General features: G+C 39.1%; 1 long non-coding RNA gene across 1 annotated transcript in view; it reads left to right on the top strand.

Annotated features, from left to right (window-relative positions):
• Positions 1–18,451, top strand: part of LOC111557522 — a 44,255-nt gene that overhangs the window by 1,894 nt on the left and 23,910 nt on the right. The window contains exon 2 of the long non-coding RNA XR_002737608.2: positions 16,535–16,646. This is a non-coding gene — a long non-coding RNA (uncharacterized LOC111557522). The remainder of the gene's footprint in view (positions 1–16,534; positions 16,647–18,451) is intronic.

The following is an 18,451-nucleotide window of genomic DNA, read 5'->3' as shown; positions in this document are numbered from 1 at the left end:
TATCTTTCACCTGCCTCTCAACTGGTCTGTCCACTTCTATTCTTTTCCCCATTAGCCTCCCCAGCAATCAGAGTAGTCTTTTCAACTGTAAATCAAATCATGTCACATCTATTCTTTTTTTTATGTTTATTTATTTTTGAGAGAGAGAGAGGCAGAGAGAGGGAGACACAATACGAAGCAGGCTCCAGGCTCTGAGCTGTCAGCACAGAGCCTGATGTGAGGTTTGAACTCACGAACTGTGAGATCATGACCTGAGCCAAAGTCGGATGCTTAACCAACTGAGCCGCCCGGGCACCCCTCACATCTATTCTTAATACCTAATTACACTTGAGAATAAAATTCAAACTCTTTACCTGGCTTTTAAGAATTCCCATGATCTGAGTCCTGCCAGATTCTCTGGCCTCATCTCTTTTCTTCTGTCTCTGGCTTATTCACTGCCATCCCTCTGCACCAGCTTTCTCTCATGCTCCAAGCAGGCTAAGCTGGTTCTCACCTCTGCAGTTTGCAGTAATGGTCACTTCAGCCTGAAACTGTCTTCCTACATCTTTGAATGGCTAACTCCTTTTCATCATTCAGGTTGCAGGTCCTATTTTACTTCCTTGGAGAGCATTTCTCCAAAAACTGCAATGATCTATAATAAACGTATAATAACCCTCTAGGTGAGGCTCCATCCTACTCTGTTTATGTGGATAATTTCATTTGGGCCCCAACAAAACTACGTGAGATAGGTGCAACATTACCCTGGCTTAAATTTTTTCATGGACCTACTTGAAATTATTATTTTTCAACCTGTTTATGGCCTGTCTCACAATACTACTCGCTTCCCATCTCTGTATTTTAGGGGCAGGAACTCATTTGCCTTACTCATGGTCTTTCCCAAGCACCTAGAACAGTGCCTGGAACACAGTAGGTGCTCAGTAGTGTATGTTGACTGACTCCCAACTCATTTGTAAGCTCCATGAGGCCAGGTGTGGTGTCAATCTTGCTCATAATGGTATCTTTAAAGTATAGTGCAGTGTGAATGCTCAATATGCATTGGCTGAAAAAAATGGTGAAGGAACTTTAGTTAACAGTCATTTTAGTTGAAATTTAAATAGTTGTAAGAAAGCCTGTGAAAACATTTTATAATTTATTGTAGTTTTTTTATATTTTCTTATAAATTTCATTCACTTATAATATGAAGTTATAACTTACTGCTATTATAACATAACCTTTTATTATATTAAATTTATTATACTTTTATTTATTGTATTTATTTGTTATAATTAAAACCTTTCCTGCTACAACTACTGTTATCCATCTGAAGTAAAAGTGCAGTGAGAAATGCCTCTCCATATATTGGAGTATATTTTTTAAAAAATCTTTTGCTTGTGGCAAAATAAATAGATATTTAGAAATATTGATTTAGAAATATTCTAGAAATATCTAGAAATAACCACCGTTTTGAGGGTCTTTAGAAATTTTCTAGATACATATATGAGAATATATTCTTTCAAATAGTTGTGGCAACAGTAGATTTTAAATGCCAATTGAAAGATTCACCTGATACATTTTCTAAAGTCCAGTGTTCAGATAAAAGGTTGTTTTTGTTTTCTTTTAATTTCTGGAAAAACTGTATGCCAGGCATAACCACTCTTGGCCCAATAGCACAGGTTGGACAGACTGTATGCCTCCTTGGAAGATGTAGTTGCCTTTACTCAGAGTCCCACAGTTCACATGATAGATGATAGGACCTCACTCCCCAACTGTCCCTGCAAAGGCCACTGAGGTGAGTTTGCTCATGAGTAAGGCCTTGTAGGATAAAGGCCTTCTTCAAGAGATATTGTGCAGGATAAAAAGATGGGTAGGAGTTGTTAATTCCAAATACTTGATAACAAGGTTGTTAATTTTGCTTTCATTTTTGGAAGTCAGTCAAATGATTTCAGAGAAGTAGATGAGCAAGCAGAGATTGAGCAACTGCTGACTTAGGGCAAAAATGCCAGACTTCAAGCTATTCATTCAGCAAATAGTTGTTGAGACTCTCTCCATGCCAGGAACTGTTCTGGGTGCTGTGGATACAATAGGGAACAAAACAAAGTCCCTGCCCTCATGGAGTTTATATTCTAGTGGGATAATAGATAAAGAACTAAAAATCAAAGATATCTACAATCAGGTGATAAGTGCTATTTTTTAAAAAACATATGAAGAGGTTTGGGGCACCTGCGTGGCTCAGTCAGTTAAGTATCCAGCTCTTGATTTAGGCCCAGGCATGATCTCACAGTTCATGTGTTCGAGCCCCACATTGGGCTGTGCGCTGACAGAGGAGCCTGCTTGGGATTTTCTCCTTCTCTCTCTGAGCCTCCCCTACTCGCGCATGCTCTCTTTCAAAACTAATAAATAAACTTTAAAAAATTAAAAGAAATAAAAACAAAAAGCACATGAAGAGGATCAATAGTGTTCAGAAAAGTAGAGTTGCTATAGAGAATGTGCCGGATACCTTTCATTCCTTTTCCTCCCATCATTCTTTCTTCCCTCTTCTTTCCTCAGCAATTGGCTCCAAGAAGGCTGACCTATGTGGACTACCACAACTGACTTCCTGGGGAGTCCCTGCAGGAGATAGGAGTGAGCAAAGAGAGTGAAGTTAGGGAATTTATTCTTTGTGGTTGGTAGTGCTCTTTATTACAAGGTCATTGCTTCTGTAGGGTGGCCCTCCAGGGGGCAGAAAGGTACCCAGTAGGTCACTGGGATTGGTAAATGGGACCACTCCTGCTTCCCTACCTTGGTTCCTGGACCCAAATAGTCTTCCTACTGGGGAAACAGTGCCCTATAGGCTTCTCTGATTCAGTGTATAGATTGCATTCTGGAGAATGAAACCCTGTTCTTGCACAGTATTCCGTCTGAGATGTTACTTCAGTTGTACCATCAGCAAGTCATTCCATTGCTCTCTCGGTTGGCTCCTCTGCAGAGGGTGGTATATGAAAAGACCAATGGGTCCTATGATCATGAGATCACTCCTAGACCTCCAGTACGAAGTGGGTCACTGGTTGGATGCTATGATGCATGGAGGTTCCGTGTTTATGGATCAGGTGCTCTGTAAACTCCTGTACAATGCTACAGGCTAAAGCTCTGCTGGCAGGAGATGTAAACGTATACCAAGAATACATGTTTATTCTTATGAGAACAAATTGACCCCCGGTATGCACAGGGCCCAAGACAGTCAACTTGCCACCAACTGCCTGGTTGATCCTTCAGAGAAGAGTACCATACCAAGAATTAAACACTAATCTTTCTGGCAGTTTGGATATTCAGAGGTGATGGTAGCTAGAACAGCCTTACTGTTCTACTGCAAGCTCATGCCTAGTCTCCATCTCTGCCACCACAGTCACCCATTTATGTGCCCATCATGTTTCTACTCTTACCTCCTAAAAGTCTATTTTAACTACAATACCCAGGTCAGTTCGTTTACACTCAAAACTCTGTAATGGCTCCCCACTTCAGTCAGTAAAATCCCAAGTCTTTACAATGCCCTTCCTCCTTCCTCCTCATTACTTTTCTGACTTTATTAGCTACATAATTCCCTGACTTCACTGTGCTCCCGCTGCACTGGCCCCCTTACTCTCCCTCGAACTGGCCAGATCCACTCCCAACTGGGTCTTTTGTTCTCTCCCTGAAACACTCTTCTGTAGGTAGATATCTGCCCTCTCCTTCACCTACTACAATCTTTGTTCGAATTTCATCTTCTTAGTGAAACCTACCCTGTCCCTTTTATCATCTTATTTAATATGACATAATGATAATGCCCCAAGCTTCGCCATCCAGCATTCCCCATGCCCCTTACTCTGCTTTCCTTTTTTTCCCTATTAAATTAACTGTTTTCTTACATGCAACTTTACCTGTTGTGTTTCTTGTGTAGTGTCTGTCTCCCCTGCTAGATGACAGGGATCTTTGTTTTGTCACTCACATTCTTTAAACATCAGGAAAAGTACCTGGAACAGACAAAGAAGAAAATTGAGCCTCCCAGGAATAAAGGCAAATTAAAACAAAGGTGACACTTTTGTGTTAAAATTAACAATTAAGACTTAGTAACCTCCCAAAATATCAAAAGTATATGGGAAAAGTGTTTCCATAGTTTACTAGTGAGTTTACAATTTGTAACAACCTTTTGGGAAGCCCTTTAGCCATATAGGTGGTTTTTAACCTCTAGAATTTCAACTTTTATACACATTATCTCCAAAACTACTTTTATCAGCTTAGCTATCTAACTATGACTTGAAAAGTTGATTTAACGGTGTAGTCAGCCAACCAGTGGGGCAAAGGCCTGGCATTCACATGTTTTATGTTTAAACAGTATTATTTACACAACCCAACATTCCTTTTTCTCATTTGAACTGATTTTCCCATTAGTTTTGCAAGACTAGAAAAACCGTTAGCAATAAATTGTGAAATAGATCTTTTGCTAAAGTTCAGTGTGTTTAAACAGTTTGGGTTATTTTGTTTTCTCGTTTTTCCCAGCTCAACGTTGTTTTTTTCTCATTCAACAGGTTTTTTCATTTCTAGCTAAAGTTGATTTTAATTTATGATTTATTTCAAATATACCTGACTTGTCTTTGGAGCTAAAAATCAGAGCTGGCTTTTTGTTGAAATCATGTTTATTTGCTAATGAGTTTATTATCATTTATTCTCCAGTATTCATTGGGAAACAATTATATGCCAGGCCCTACACAGGTCTAGCAAGGCTCTTTCTCTGCCCTTAGGAGGTTACTGGGGGAAACAAACAAGTAACTAACTGTGTAGAGTGCTGGGATTGGGGCAGGCTCCAGGAAGGCAGTGTGGCTTGATTGACTCTAGGTAGGGTGGGAAAGATGGGCACAGGGACTCAGTGTCTTTTCAGTTCTCTCTCTCTCTCTCTCTCTCTCTCTCTCTCTCTCTCTCTCTCTTTCACAGTTGGTTATCTGATCTGTATATTGGCCAAATGTTCTGAAAATTGTATGAGAACTAGAATATTGTTTTAAAGGAAACCATGAGTAAGTTAATATAATTCTACAAGCTTCTCTGAAGAAACTTTAGAGCATTTAAAAAGCATGTTTTTTAAATCTTTCAATGGGAAGTGTGCATTCCTTTCTCCTGGACCCATGTTTATTATTTGTGGTTTTGTAATATATGCCTGCCTATGTTTTTTGCAGAATTGTTGCACTATAGTAATTAAGAAGAGCCCCAGGACCCAAAGTGTTTGAAGTTCATATAGCAGTTGTCCCACTGATACCTCTTTTCTTGAGTATTTATTGTTACATGAAATTGGTTTTATAGTTTCTACCTTATATATAAACTAGCTATATATAAAATTATAAATAATTAATAGAATTGACTACATAAAGATTTTATGATGTCATCATACAGTAACAATGTGAACAGAATAAAAAGCATACAACCAACTGAAAAATATTTCCAACATGTGACAAATTTAATATCCTTAATGTATAAATTATTCACAAATTGGAAAACAAAGCATTATGATCCCATTAAGCAAAAGCATACAAGGTTTATACAGAAAATGCATGGGAAAATACAATTAATAGTGCTTATTATGTGCCAGGTGTTTTTCTAAATGCCTGCTAGATTAACTTTTAACCCTCATGTCAATTATGAGATGACCCTGATCAAGTTACTTAATCTTGCTGTGCTTCAGTTTTCCTCCTCTGTGCACATGTCTAAGAATTTTTCTATGAAAGATGCAAAGAAGTGAGGTTGCTGGGTCCTAGACATTGTGTATTTTAAATTTAATAGACCCCACCAAAATTCTATCCAAATTGCTGTGTCAACGTATGTTCCTATCAACACTGTTTGAGATTACTAGTTCCCTGCCCCCAGCCAACACTTAACAGGCTCTGTTATTTTCTCTTTTTGCCATTGTGATGGGCAAATCACTTGTGCCTTTCATGAATTCAAATCCCGCTCATCCTGAAAAGTACATTTAATTCCCTGTTCTCTTCGAGTATTTCCTTTAACTGCTCAGTAAATTCTTTTTCTTTTTTTTTTTTTTTAATGTTTATTCATTTTTGAGAGAGAGAGAGACAGAGACACAGCACAAGTCGGGGGAGGGACAGAGAGAGACACACAGAATCCGAAGCAGGCTCCAGGCTCTGAGCTGTCAGCACATAGCCCCACATGAGGCTTGAACCCATGAGGCGTGAGATCGTGACCTGACCCTAAGTCGGATGGTCAATGGACTGAGCCAACCAGGTGCCCCAGTTAATTATTTTTCTTTCTTTTCAATTGCCTCAACACTTCGTCTACTCATTCAACAAATGTTTACTGAACATTTACTGTGTGTTCGAGTCACTGCAGATAAAGCAGTGAATAAATTAGGCAAAGATTTCTACCTTTATGGAGCTTACATTCTAAGGAGGAAAGCAGACAATAAAAATAAAGTTAAATTTATAGAATATTAGATGGTGATAAGGACAAATAAAGCAGATGTGGGCAGGCGGGTAAGAAGAATCAGGGTGGAAATAGGATTGAAATCTTAGATACCATGTCTGAAGAAAACCCTAGGGAAAGGTTACTTGTGCCTTTTTAGCATTTATCACTTTCTATTCTATGTTTATTTTTTTTATTGTGGTAAAATATGCAAAACAAAATTTACCATTTTAACCATTTTTAAATGTACAGTTCAGAGACATTAGGCACATTCACATTGTGTGCAACCATCTTCACCATCTATCTCCAGAACCTTTTCATTTTCCCAAATGGAAACTCTGTGCCCAGTAACCAACTCTCCATTCCTTCCCTTCGCAGTCCCTGGAACCACCCTTCTACTTTGTGCTTCTATGACTTTGACGACTCTCGGTATATAATATCAATGGGATCGTACAGTATTTGTCCTTTTGTGTCTCGTTTATTTCATTTAGCATAATTTCTTCAAAGTTCACCAGAATTTCCCTCCTTTTCAAGGCTGAAAAATATTCCTTTGTAGGTATATACCGTATTTTGTTTTTCCATTCATCTGATGGACATTTGCTTTCTTTTCTACCTTTTGGCTATTGTGAATAATGCTGCTGTGAACATGGATGTACAAATATCTATTCAAATCTCTGCTTTGAATCTTTTTGGGTATATAACCAGAAGTAGAATTACTGGGTGAAGTGATACTTTTATGTTGAATTTTTTGAAGAACGGCCATACCGTTTTCTGTGGTGGCTGCACCATTTTACATTTCTGCCAGCCACGCGCAAGGGTTTCAATTGTTCCACATCCTTGCCAACACTTGTTTTTTTTCTGTTTCATTTTGTTTCTGTTTTGTTTTGTTTGTTTTAATAATAACCATTCTAACAGGTGTGAGGTGGTATCACATTGTGGTTTTGATATGCATTTCCTTAATGATTAGTGATGAGTGTCTTTTCATTGCTTCATGGCCATTCGCATATCTTCTTTGGAGAAATATCTATTCAATTCCTTTGCCCATTTTTGAATTGGGGTGTTTTTTGTTGTCAACAGCAATATATAGGAGTTCTTTATGTATTCTGGATGTTAATCCTTTATCAGATAAGTGATCTGGAAATATTTTCTCCCGTGAGTTGCCTTTTAGTTCTATTAACAGTGTCTGTCTTAGTCTATTCAGGCCACTATAACAAAATACTGCAAACTAGGTAGTTCATAAACAAAGGAAATTTATTTCTCACAGTTCTGGAGGCTGGGGAGTCCAAGATCAAGGTGCTGGCAGATTCAGTGGATGGTGAGAGCCCTCTTCCTGGTACATAGATGGCCGGCCCTCTTTCTGTAGTGTCCTTACATGGCAGTAGGGATGAGGGCTGTCTCTGGAGTCCCTTTTATAATCAGGACAGTAATCTCATTCATGAGGGCTCTGCCTTGATGATCTCATCATATCCCAGAGGCCCCACCTCCTAATACAATCACCTTGGGGGTCAGGATTTCAACATGTGAATTTTGAGGGAACGCAAACATTTAGACCATACCAGTGTACTTTGATGCACAAAACTCTCATTTTCATGCAGTCCAGTGTATTTTTCCTTTTGTAGCTTGTGCTCTTGGTGTCATGTCCAAGAAATCATCATCACATCCAATGTCATGAAGGCTTCCCCTATGTGTTCTTCCAGAAGTTTTGTAGTTTTGGATCTTATGTTTAGGTCTTTGATCCATTTTGAGTCTCATTTGCATACAGTGTTATAGAGGGCCCAATTTCCTTCTTTTGCATGTGGATACTAGATGTTCATTTTTATTACATTGGATAATTTTCCATATTGCAAGGTCCCTTGAAGACAGCACTGTGTCTTATAATTGTTTATATCCCTTACATACCATGTATTTAATAAGAGCTCAATATGCTTTAAAAAAAAATAAATGCTTTGTGGTTACTGACTATTGAATTGAATTGAAAATATTACTGTGCATCTTAATTGTAAGACCAACTCATAATAGGCATTTTAAAAATGTTTTTTTTTAAATTATGGAATTTAATATATTCTTATTCTAAGGGATTTCATTCTCAAAGAAAAATTACTTTTTCAATTAAGTGATACTGATGGGATTGGAGAATGAGGATTATTGTAAATGTATTACATAATACATACATATATATGTGTATATATATATATATATAGAGAGAGAGAGAATAATATAAATACCACAAAATAAAGTACATAGCCATTTTCAAAGCAAATACTCAACTTCTACTTTGAATATGGTGAATTAAAATGAAGAATACTTTTTTTCACTTCTCCAAATCTTTTTGAAATAATACAATCAAAAGAAAAGCCATAAGGGATAAGCACTGGGTGTTGTATGAAAACCAATTTGACAATACATTTCATATATTAAAAAAAAAAAAAGAAAGAAAGAAAAGCCATAAGAACTCTGGGAAACCAGAAAGAGTGATATAATAGTTGCACAGAAATGTTCCCAGTGAACTAGGCTTGTTGGCACTCATGTGCTTGTATAGTCCCTGCCATATCAAAGCTGGACTTTAACCAGTACATCAGTGAGAGTAATGCTGTGCCATTTGGATCTAAGCCTTTAAAAGTCGTGTCCGCTTCCTCTTTTACACTTATAGGGAAGAAAAAGAGCTTTTTTCCTCTATCCATCTTAGGGTCGTTGGCTGGGCCCTTGCAGATTAGACCAACTAAAGACAAATTCACAAGAGAAAAACAAAAGAATTTTATTAACACATACGTTGCACATACATGTAGGAGAACTCAGTGATAAATAACTCAAAGAGGTGGTTAGAACTTGGGCTTATATGGCATCTTAGCAAAGCACAGTAAATTCATAGAGAAGTGACAGGATAAAGGAAAAGGGCTGTAGGCTTCTAAGGGTGACCAACTGTGGGAAGGTAAATATTTGGGAGAAACTAATGGAGTAAGGTTTGTTCGTGGAGGTCCATCTCAGTGTTGGCTTTCTGTCCTTTTCATGGCTATAAAACTTCCCTGGGAGAGGTGAGTTATGGCAGTCCTCATTTCTCAGAAGTTCCTGCTTTTAGTTAGATAAGGGAAGCTCCAGGTAGGCTTCTTTCTGCCTCTGTCAGTTTTGCCTCCAGCTCATAATAATCCTTATGCCAAAGTGGTGTATTTTGGAGTGGCATATTCTGGTCCCCTACACACTCTTGGAAGCTGGCAATACGTGAAACGGTCTTTAAGATTTTTTTATAATTTTGGGGGGTGCCTGGGTGGCTCAGTTGGTTAAGCATCTGACTTCAGCTCAGGTCATGATCTGGTGGTTCATGGGTTTGAGCCCTGCATCAGGCTCTCTGCTGTCAGCTCAGAGCCTGGAGCCCGCTTCAGATTCTGTGTCTTCCTCTGTCTCTGTCCCTTCCCTGCTTGTTCTCTCTCTCCCTCAAAAATAAATGAATAAACTTAAAAAAATTTTTTTAAATAACTTTTGACAGAATAACTCTATTTCTGGGTATTTGTCCTAGGAAAATAATCAGAAAAAAGAACTCCCTTTTGTAAGTTAGATGTACATATCATTATTAATTATAATAATAAAAATGGGAAGGTGGAAGTGGCCTTACTGTTGAATGCTAGGAGAGCATTCAACGAGGTACATTGTATATGACTGCTTAAGCATTATAAATCATGATTTTGGAGCATATTTACTGATAGAATAAAATGCCACTCATTCATGTATTCATTCATCCTGCAAATATATATGAATAACGTGTGTCAGATACTATTATAGATACTGGCTTTTCATAGTGAGCAGAACTCTCTCATGGAATAACTACTATCCTGGAACACTCATTCAGGAAGGGACAAAAAATAGGCAAACAAATATGTAAGGTGGTGATAAATAGAAAAAGAAAGATGAAAATCAGATAAGAGGAGAGTTGTTATTAAAATATGATACAATGATGCAATGTTAGGAGATGTTTATATAGTATAATCCCAGTTTTATAAATAAATAAACAACAACCATTACCACCACCATGATAAATACATGTACATAGAGGCACCTGGATGGCTCTGTCAGTTAAGCGTCTGACTCTTGGTTTCAGCTCAGGTCATGATCTTGTGGTTCACGAGTTTGAGCTCCACGTTGGGCTCTGTGCTGACAGTGCAGAGCCTGCTTGGGATTCCCTCTCTGTCCCTCTCTCTGCCCCTTCCCAGCTCGCACTGACTTGTCTCTCTCAAAATAAATAAAATTTTAAAAAATTAAAAAAAAATTAAAAAATACGTGTACATAAAGATAGAATAATGACTTGAAGAAAAAAAATTGAATATTCACAGTGGTGAGCCCAGAGTGGTAGAATAACTGGTAATTTTTTTTATATGTTCCCACTTTCCAAAATGTCAGTAATGAACATTTATTTAGACTCAGAAAACCACAACACAAATCATTGAAAAATCCATTGAATTAGGTTTAGAATGAAAAATTAATTTACAGATGCTTATTGTTAAGTTCAATTGCTTAAAAGAATATAACATTTGTCAGAACCCTTAAAATGTACGACATAGAGTGAACCTGACTTATGCTATGAACTTTGAGTAATAACGATGTGTCAGCGTAGCATCATTGAACATAACAAATATACAGCTGAGGTACAGAATGTCCATAGTGGGAACGTTGTGTTGGTGGGGAGGATAGGGGATATATGGGAACTCTCTGTACTTCCTACTTCATTTTGCTGTGTACCTAAAACTGCTCTAAAAGAATAAAGTTTATTAATTAGAAAAAAAGAGAGAACATAACGGCCATAATGATGTCAGGCATAGGTATTCTTTAAAGAGGAACTTTTGGAAATACCCTTTATCTCAGTAAATTTGGCACACATCACATTTCTGTTTCTCACAATTCAAGAAGCACAATTTTTCCGTATCACGTGGTAAGCACATCCATTTATAAGGGGCAAGTCAATACTTACCAAGGTCACCAAACTGTAACTACAAAACCAATGCCTATTTATTATTTAGAATGAGAAAGAGTGCTGTCACACGAGCTGGAATACATGTTTTCTGTGAAGCAACATATTTTTTTCTGTGAAGGCATGGAAAAATGCCTTATTATAAGAATGTTGCCTGGAGAGCCTGAAGTTAGAGGAAGTAGTAGCCAGTTTTATGATTTGATTATCAAATGAAGTGTTTTTCAAAGTGTAGGTCCATGAGTAGTTCAGATTCATCAAGGGCGGGGGGGTGCCTAGGTGGCTCAGTCGGTTGAGTGTCTGACTTTGACTCAGGTCATGATCGACTCAGGTTTGAGCCCCATGTCGGGCTCTGTGCTGACAGCTCAGAACCTGGAGAGTGTTTCGGATTCTGTGTATCCCTCTCTGCCCCTCCCTCCCTCAAAAATAAATAAACATTAAGAAAAACCTTACCAAGGGTATTTATTAAATGCAGGTTCCTAGGCACTAACGTAGATTTACCTTGCCATAATTTCCAGGTATGGACCCAGAAACTACATTTTTAAAAAAATTTTTGTAATGTTTATGTGTGTGTGTGTGTGTGTGTGTGAGAGAGAGAGAGAGAGAGAGAGAGAGAGAGAGAGAGAGAGAGACAGACAGAGTCCAAAGCAGGCTCCTTAGCTGTCAGCACAGAGCCCAACGTGGGGCTCAGACTCATGAACCATGAGATCATGACCTGAGCTGAAGTCGAACGCGTAACCTACTGAGCCACCCAGGCACTCCAGAAACTTCGTTTTTAACAAGCACCCACAGTGATATTTCTGTGCATGGAAGTTTGTAAACCACTGGTACTTGGACAAAAGGTGGTGATGCCATTTCTTCACAATCTGGAAAACTTTGCCAATGGGAAATTAACAACTCACGGGCATTGGTGAAACTTGCTTTTCCCTAAGTCCAATTCAAGAGCACTGCTAAGTTTTAAGTTCTGAGCCTCTAGTTTTCTCTGATTCCTTGACCGTGTTAACTTCATTTAATTACTGTCAAGTCATCATAGAAAAATCATTCTTTTTTCTCTTCATCTCACTACCCAGATTTATTATATTCTTTTTATGTATTCTATACAGGGGTAATTACATATAGTGACAGTTTGATGAGTTTTGACAAATGCATATATCCATGTAATCAACATTCCAGTTGAAAAATAGAATATGCCATCATCCTAGCAAGTTCACTAGGGTCCCTTTCCATCTTATCCTTGCTCCATCTATCCTGGCAACCACTATTACAATTTATATCCTCACAGATCAGTTTTGCCTCTTCTTGAACTTCATAAAATGGTGTATTGAGGGGTGCCAGTTGGTTAAGCGCCTGACTCGATTTCAGCTCAGGTCATGGTCTCACGGTTTGTGAGATTGGACCCCATGTTGGGCTCCATGCTGACAGTTTGGAGCCTGCTTGGGATTCCCTCTCTCCCTTTCTTTCTGCCCCTTCCCCCACTTGTGTGTACGCTCTCTCGCTCAAAATAAATAAGCTTAAAGAAATGGTGTATTGATTATGAGCTAACTCCATAGTTATTATAAAAGATGACACTCATTTTTGCAAGTCCTTTCAAGAGAAACCACTCTAGGCAAGTTTTAAGAAACTCCAAATATTTCAGTTTTCATTGGTAAAGGTGGAGTACCTTAATTAAGATTCCTTGGCCTACAGAAATAAACAGGATCCTGCTGAGGACTATCCTTCTGTAGCTAGTTAGTGTTATGCCTTCAATTAGATGTTTCTGGTTTTATTAATTTACTTACGTAACTTACTTACTTACAGTGGCAGGGGGAGAGGGAGAATCTTAAGCAGGCTCTGCACCCAGCAGGAAGCCCAACTCAGGGCTCAAGCTCACAGTGGTGAAATCATGACCTGAACCATAATCAAGAGTTGGACACTTAACCAACTGAGCCACCCAAGGGCCCCTCGATGTATCCAGTTTTAAAACTCTGATAGTAAAAGAGAGAATGCAACTGGAGGAAATTCTTCTGACCAAAAAGAATGATATCTTGTAGCTTCTGCAATAATCTGAAGATCAACTTGCTGAAATACCGTTAGTAATAGTAAGAAGAAAGTTTGCAGACGCGCAAATGTATGCCACTTGATCCACAGACTGTGGACCACCTCATCTGGTCTCAGATTAGATTCCCAAAGGGATCAGTAACATTTTCCCCAGACTTGGATTTCACCATACTCATACACTTGTGTTTTCAGCCTCAAATCACAGTGCTAATCAGAACCTAAATGAACGTAACATCATTTGAGAAACAATACAACCTTTCTGCCATCCCTCATCATAATTCCTTTGGTCCCATAACACTATTCTCTGGTCCTTACCATTTCTGCATGCTTTGTGCTTTGATTCTTCTAGGATTTTAACATTCCTGCTATTTGTGTGATTCCAGGTCAGTCTTATAGCATTACCATTTGCCTCCATGTTTCTAAATATTTAATCTGTATCGTAGCTTAAAGAGTTCTATGCCATCACTTTGATTTTTTTTTTTTTAAGAATCTCCCCACCTTTTTTCTCCTCATTGGAATTGCCCAGGGTCATGTTTCTGAGCACTTCCTGGTTTTGTCTTCTTTTGAAAACTTGTGGAATTATGCCTATATTTAAAAAAAAAGAAAGTGTTGAAGTCTAGCTTCCTAAAATCCTCTGTACACATTTTATCCAGCTCTGTCTTGCCCCACTTTGAAGATGATGTGGCCACATTTTTCCAGGTTCCCATCCCTTCCATTCCGATGAATGGCTTCTTCCCATTGGTTGGAATCAGAGCACAATTATTTCTATTCTTTCCTATACCCTGTAGGACATGAAATTATAGGAAGGAAAGTGAAAAACTCTGCTTTTATCTGAATCAAGGGTCCAAATGTTATCTCCACTGTGTGTGCTCTGCCAGTTTTGTGGATTTCCTCCATGTGGCTCAGCTCTGCTTCCATGAAAATGTCACTTCTGTCCCTCTCTTCTTTCATCTTCATCCAAGTGTTCAGGGAGTCCTCTGAATCTATTGTTGTCACAGCCTACAGTGCTGCCCCATCTACTTCCAACAGGTCTTTGTGCTCAGCACACCCTTCTATCACTGTGTTCCCATGGATCTGTTCCATCTCGCCAACTCTCAGTGGTATCCGTGAGGTCTTGTTGGTTGCCCTGGGCCTTAATATCAAAGTTGCTGTTTGCTTATGTATGTTCTGTGCATGATATCTGGACATCTGCTACCTACATTTTGTTTCTGATGTCCCTCCTGATTGTTTTCGTATTGAATCACTCGGCACCTCCCTCACTGTTGAAATTCTTCCCAGCCCTCCTTAATGTCATTCATGGAAACACATTTCAGTTTTATCTAGGTGTTTTTTTCTCCCTTCCCATCTGTTTTCCATTTACAGCCCTTTTGGCCAGATGAATTGGTATCTGACTAAACACATTCTTTTCAGTCTTTGAAAAATTCTCTTCATTCTTAGTCAAATATCCATCATTCCTACATTTGAAGCTATCGCCCTGAAATAAAAATTTGTGCCAAGTGTGTACCTAGTCATTTACTTTTCATGTCATATTTTTGTTCTAAACATTTGTGCCTAAGTCTTTTATATCCCAAATTTCACATCATCTTGAGATGCTTCCATACTCTATTTTGATGGGCTTTCATTTCCCTGTAACTTGGCAGTTGATGACTTTGACCAGCCTCAGGAGGCTCTGCCATGGGCCAGATTTATACTCCATGAAGATAACACCCTGTCTTCCATGACTTGATTGGGTCAATTCACAGACACTACCATATTCCTTATAAGGAGGTCTCCAAGTCCCAGTGCTTGACTTTTCCTCCATAGCTTTACCATTTCATGTGTCCTCTTCCTCTGTAGGAAAGGATTATTAGAAGTGGTGTAGTATAGTAGAAAAGAACCTTGCTGTTACTTGTTTCTTGGTAGCTAAAGAAGACAAATAAGGGACCTCTACAAGCCTGAGCTTCTTTATCCTTCAAGTGGGGATAGATTACTGACCCAACAGAGTTGTGTTGTTTAATAAGACACTATGTATGAAACCACTTTGTAAGCTAAAAGACATAGGTTTTAAGAATAATCATTGCATTATTTAGTTTTCCTCCATCATGCAGAGCGCATGGAGCATGCATGACAAGTTGCTCAACATTTGCCCCAGCCCTATATTAACTCATTTATTGAATGTCTCCTGGAAGCCAGATCCTCTGTAAGAAGCAACAAGGCAAGTGCACAAAACTTGGTGGTGGAGTATGTGGCCAGGAAGAATTGGAATTTGGGAGCATTTCCTTTCCCCAGAAGATTAAATGGGCATTGTGATAGCCTGTACACTTCCTACAGTCATCTGCGCCATGCCTTGTTCTTTGGATTTGAACACTTCAACAGATGTTTTGGGGCATCCAGAGGTCCTCTAGTGGTGTGCAAAAATCTGCTTATTTTCTAGAACCCTGGCCCTCTAGCTTATTCAGGATCCACCCTAAGCTAACTTCATCTGGGATCTTGCCACAGTACACACGCCTCTCCACCTTGACCATGATGGGACAGCATAGTTCTCTAGTGAGTTTGTAGGACAATCATAGTAACAACTAACCATGATAGTAACAACCACAATTCACACGTATTGAATATCTACCTTGCGTCACATACTCTTCTAGGCTCTATATACGTCAGTGCTTTTCAGCCATTGAAAAAATTGTCGCTCCCCTAAGGAGACTTTTTAGACATGTTTTTCTTGATATCCCTTCTATGACACGTTAATACCATAGATGTACTGTGTATTTGTTAGGTACTGCATGTAGATAGGTATTTTATGTGATTTATATTTAAAGAGAACCCCCAAGAACCAATTTTCACCCTCTTGAGGGTGATATTACTGCCATTGAGAATGTGTGTGTGTGTGTGTGTGTGTGTGTGTGTGTGTGTGTGTGTATTCCCCTGCTTTTCTCAATCATTCCTCAAGTAATTTTTAAACTGTTTGCTCAATCCCTGAACCTATTACACAACTATTGACTCCAGGGAAAGAAACCTTAATTTGGAAGTAACAGCAAACACTCCATTTAAGGAAAGGCTACATTTTCCACATAGAGCCCACCCCAGGTCAAGCCTGGACAGACCCCAGCTTGATGAAGTCTTATGGTCTCTCTCACACATGATTTTCTTTGTGACTTCTTCCCCCAGGACCTTGAATAGATGCTGGACATTCCTCATCAGAAACCTGAGGAGGATACTAAAAAGACAGCCACAATTTTCCTTCTGCTTGCTGCCAAAGTTCTTGAGGCCAGCTGTTGGGGTAAGATTTTCTAGGATTTTACATACATACATATACATATATACACACACACACACACACACACACACACATATACATACCTACATACATACATATACACACAAATACTGCAATCTGAGGTTTCAAATGCCGTCTTAGTTTTCTGTGTCAAAGGGCTAGAAAATGTGGAAATGAGGGAAGGTAGTAGAAGGATGGGTGAAGGAGAGAAGGAGAGAGAGAGAAAAGGAAGACAAAGTATCATGGAAGGAACAAGGGCTTTGCAATCAGACAACCAGCTTGGTCACTTTGTGACCTTGGGAGAAAGTTACTTAAACACTCTAGGTCAGTAAAAGACTTGTTCTTCCGGGTCTATCTTTGTACTCACAATATCTGGCATGTAAAAGGTGCCCAATTGTGTGTCAGCATTATTATTATCACATACACATGTTGGTAATAAAAGGAATTGGAATCAAATAAATTTGCCATTCAAGTTTTCAAATCTTAGAAAAGGCTTATGCATACCAATACACATGGGCGCAGCCATGAGGCATTCTGGGACTCCAGGAGCAAAAGCTGATGGGAAAGGACCCCCATTCAATTTTTGAACCAGGAGAAATAAGACAAGGGAGTCATCAGTGGAGGTCAGTTTATGGCCCTCATTACTGATCAATGCCGCTTTATAGAGCTGAGCTTCTATCTGTGAGCAGGTGGGATTCTCACACCAAACTCCAGCAGTTGACCAACTTACTCATCACCCTGAGGCCACACCAGAACATGGCAGTCTTCCCCTCGTGCAGAAAGATGCCTTCTGTTGATATTCCCTAAGAAAAGGAACACAAACGAGAGCTAGGCCACATGCGACTTCTTTCTCCTTCTAAACTCACCAAGCAGGCTAAGTCAGTTCACCTCCCGGGGTGGGAGTGGGGGCAATGTGTAAAGGAACCGAAGAGGCCGGGTGTGTTATGCCAGTGGATGTCCTTCAACCTGGACAAGATAAAACAAGAGAGAGTTGGATGTGAGAGTCCCACCTTCTATTGGATCATAGTAATGGGAGGTAACAGAACTGGCAGCATTTAATCAGTCCATAGAACTGGCACTGAGTGGGAGGAAAGGCTACTGCAGTATGCTTCAAAATGGTTAACAATTAGCTCTCTGGGGAAAAAACAAAATGATATCCATTTATAAGTTTTACTGATACAAAGGTTGTGTAGCACACAGTTTATAAGTAATAATAAAACATACAATCTCCTTTAAATTCCATATAGCCAATTGATTCTCACTAAATGTTTTCACTGATTGTTGCTGAACTCTTGTATCTATAGCCAACCTGTAGTTACAGTTCAACCATGATTTGATAAGTGGAATAATTTCCACCATCCAGATAACAAAAGATGTAAATAACTCACAAGCACAGGCAATAGTAAAATGTAGTAGGATTATTGAGAAGTGATGAGTTTGTGTATTTATGACCTTTGCTTTTAATGTAAATTAATTGTATGTTTATATAACTTAAATTTTAATAATGGCTGTGTTTAACAGTCCAACTTGTAAAATGCCTGAAAACTGATCAGTCAGCACACCACTGAGGGATATCCCATAATCCGAATTATGTTCAGCCCCCACCTAAGGAGAACAGCATCCACCAGGGGGCAGTGTGGCTCCAGGTGGTCCCTTATGCAGGGAGCCAGCCCTCAGGCTGCAGTTACTAGAGGAATAGTCAGAAGGTTGAGACTTAGGGCTTCTCTCTGGGTGTTGACCCAGGAACAATCTGGAGACCAAAACACATGACCTGAAATGCTAGTGGAGAAGGGGTCAGGGGACAGTCC

Source organism: Felis catus, chromosome D4 (genome assembly GCF_018350175.1).
Source record: "Felis catus isolate Fca126 chromosome D4, F.catus_Fca126_mat1.0, whole genome shotgun sequence".
NCBI lineage: Eukaryota > Metazoa > Chordata > Mammalia > Carnivora > Felidae > Felis > Felis catus.
The sequence above is the reverse complement of the archived record's forward strand: the minus strand, read 5'-3'. Positions and strand labels throughout refer to the sequence as shown.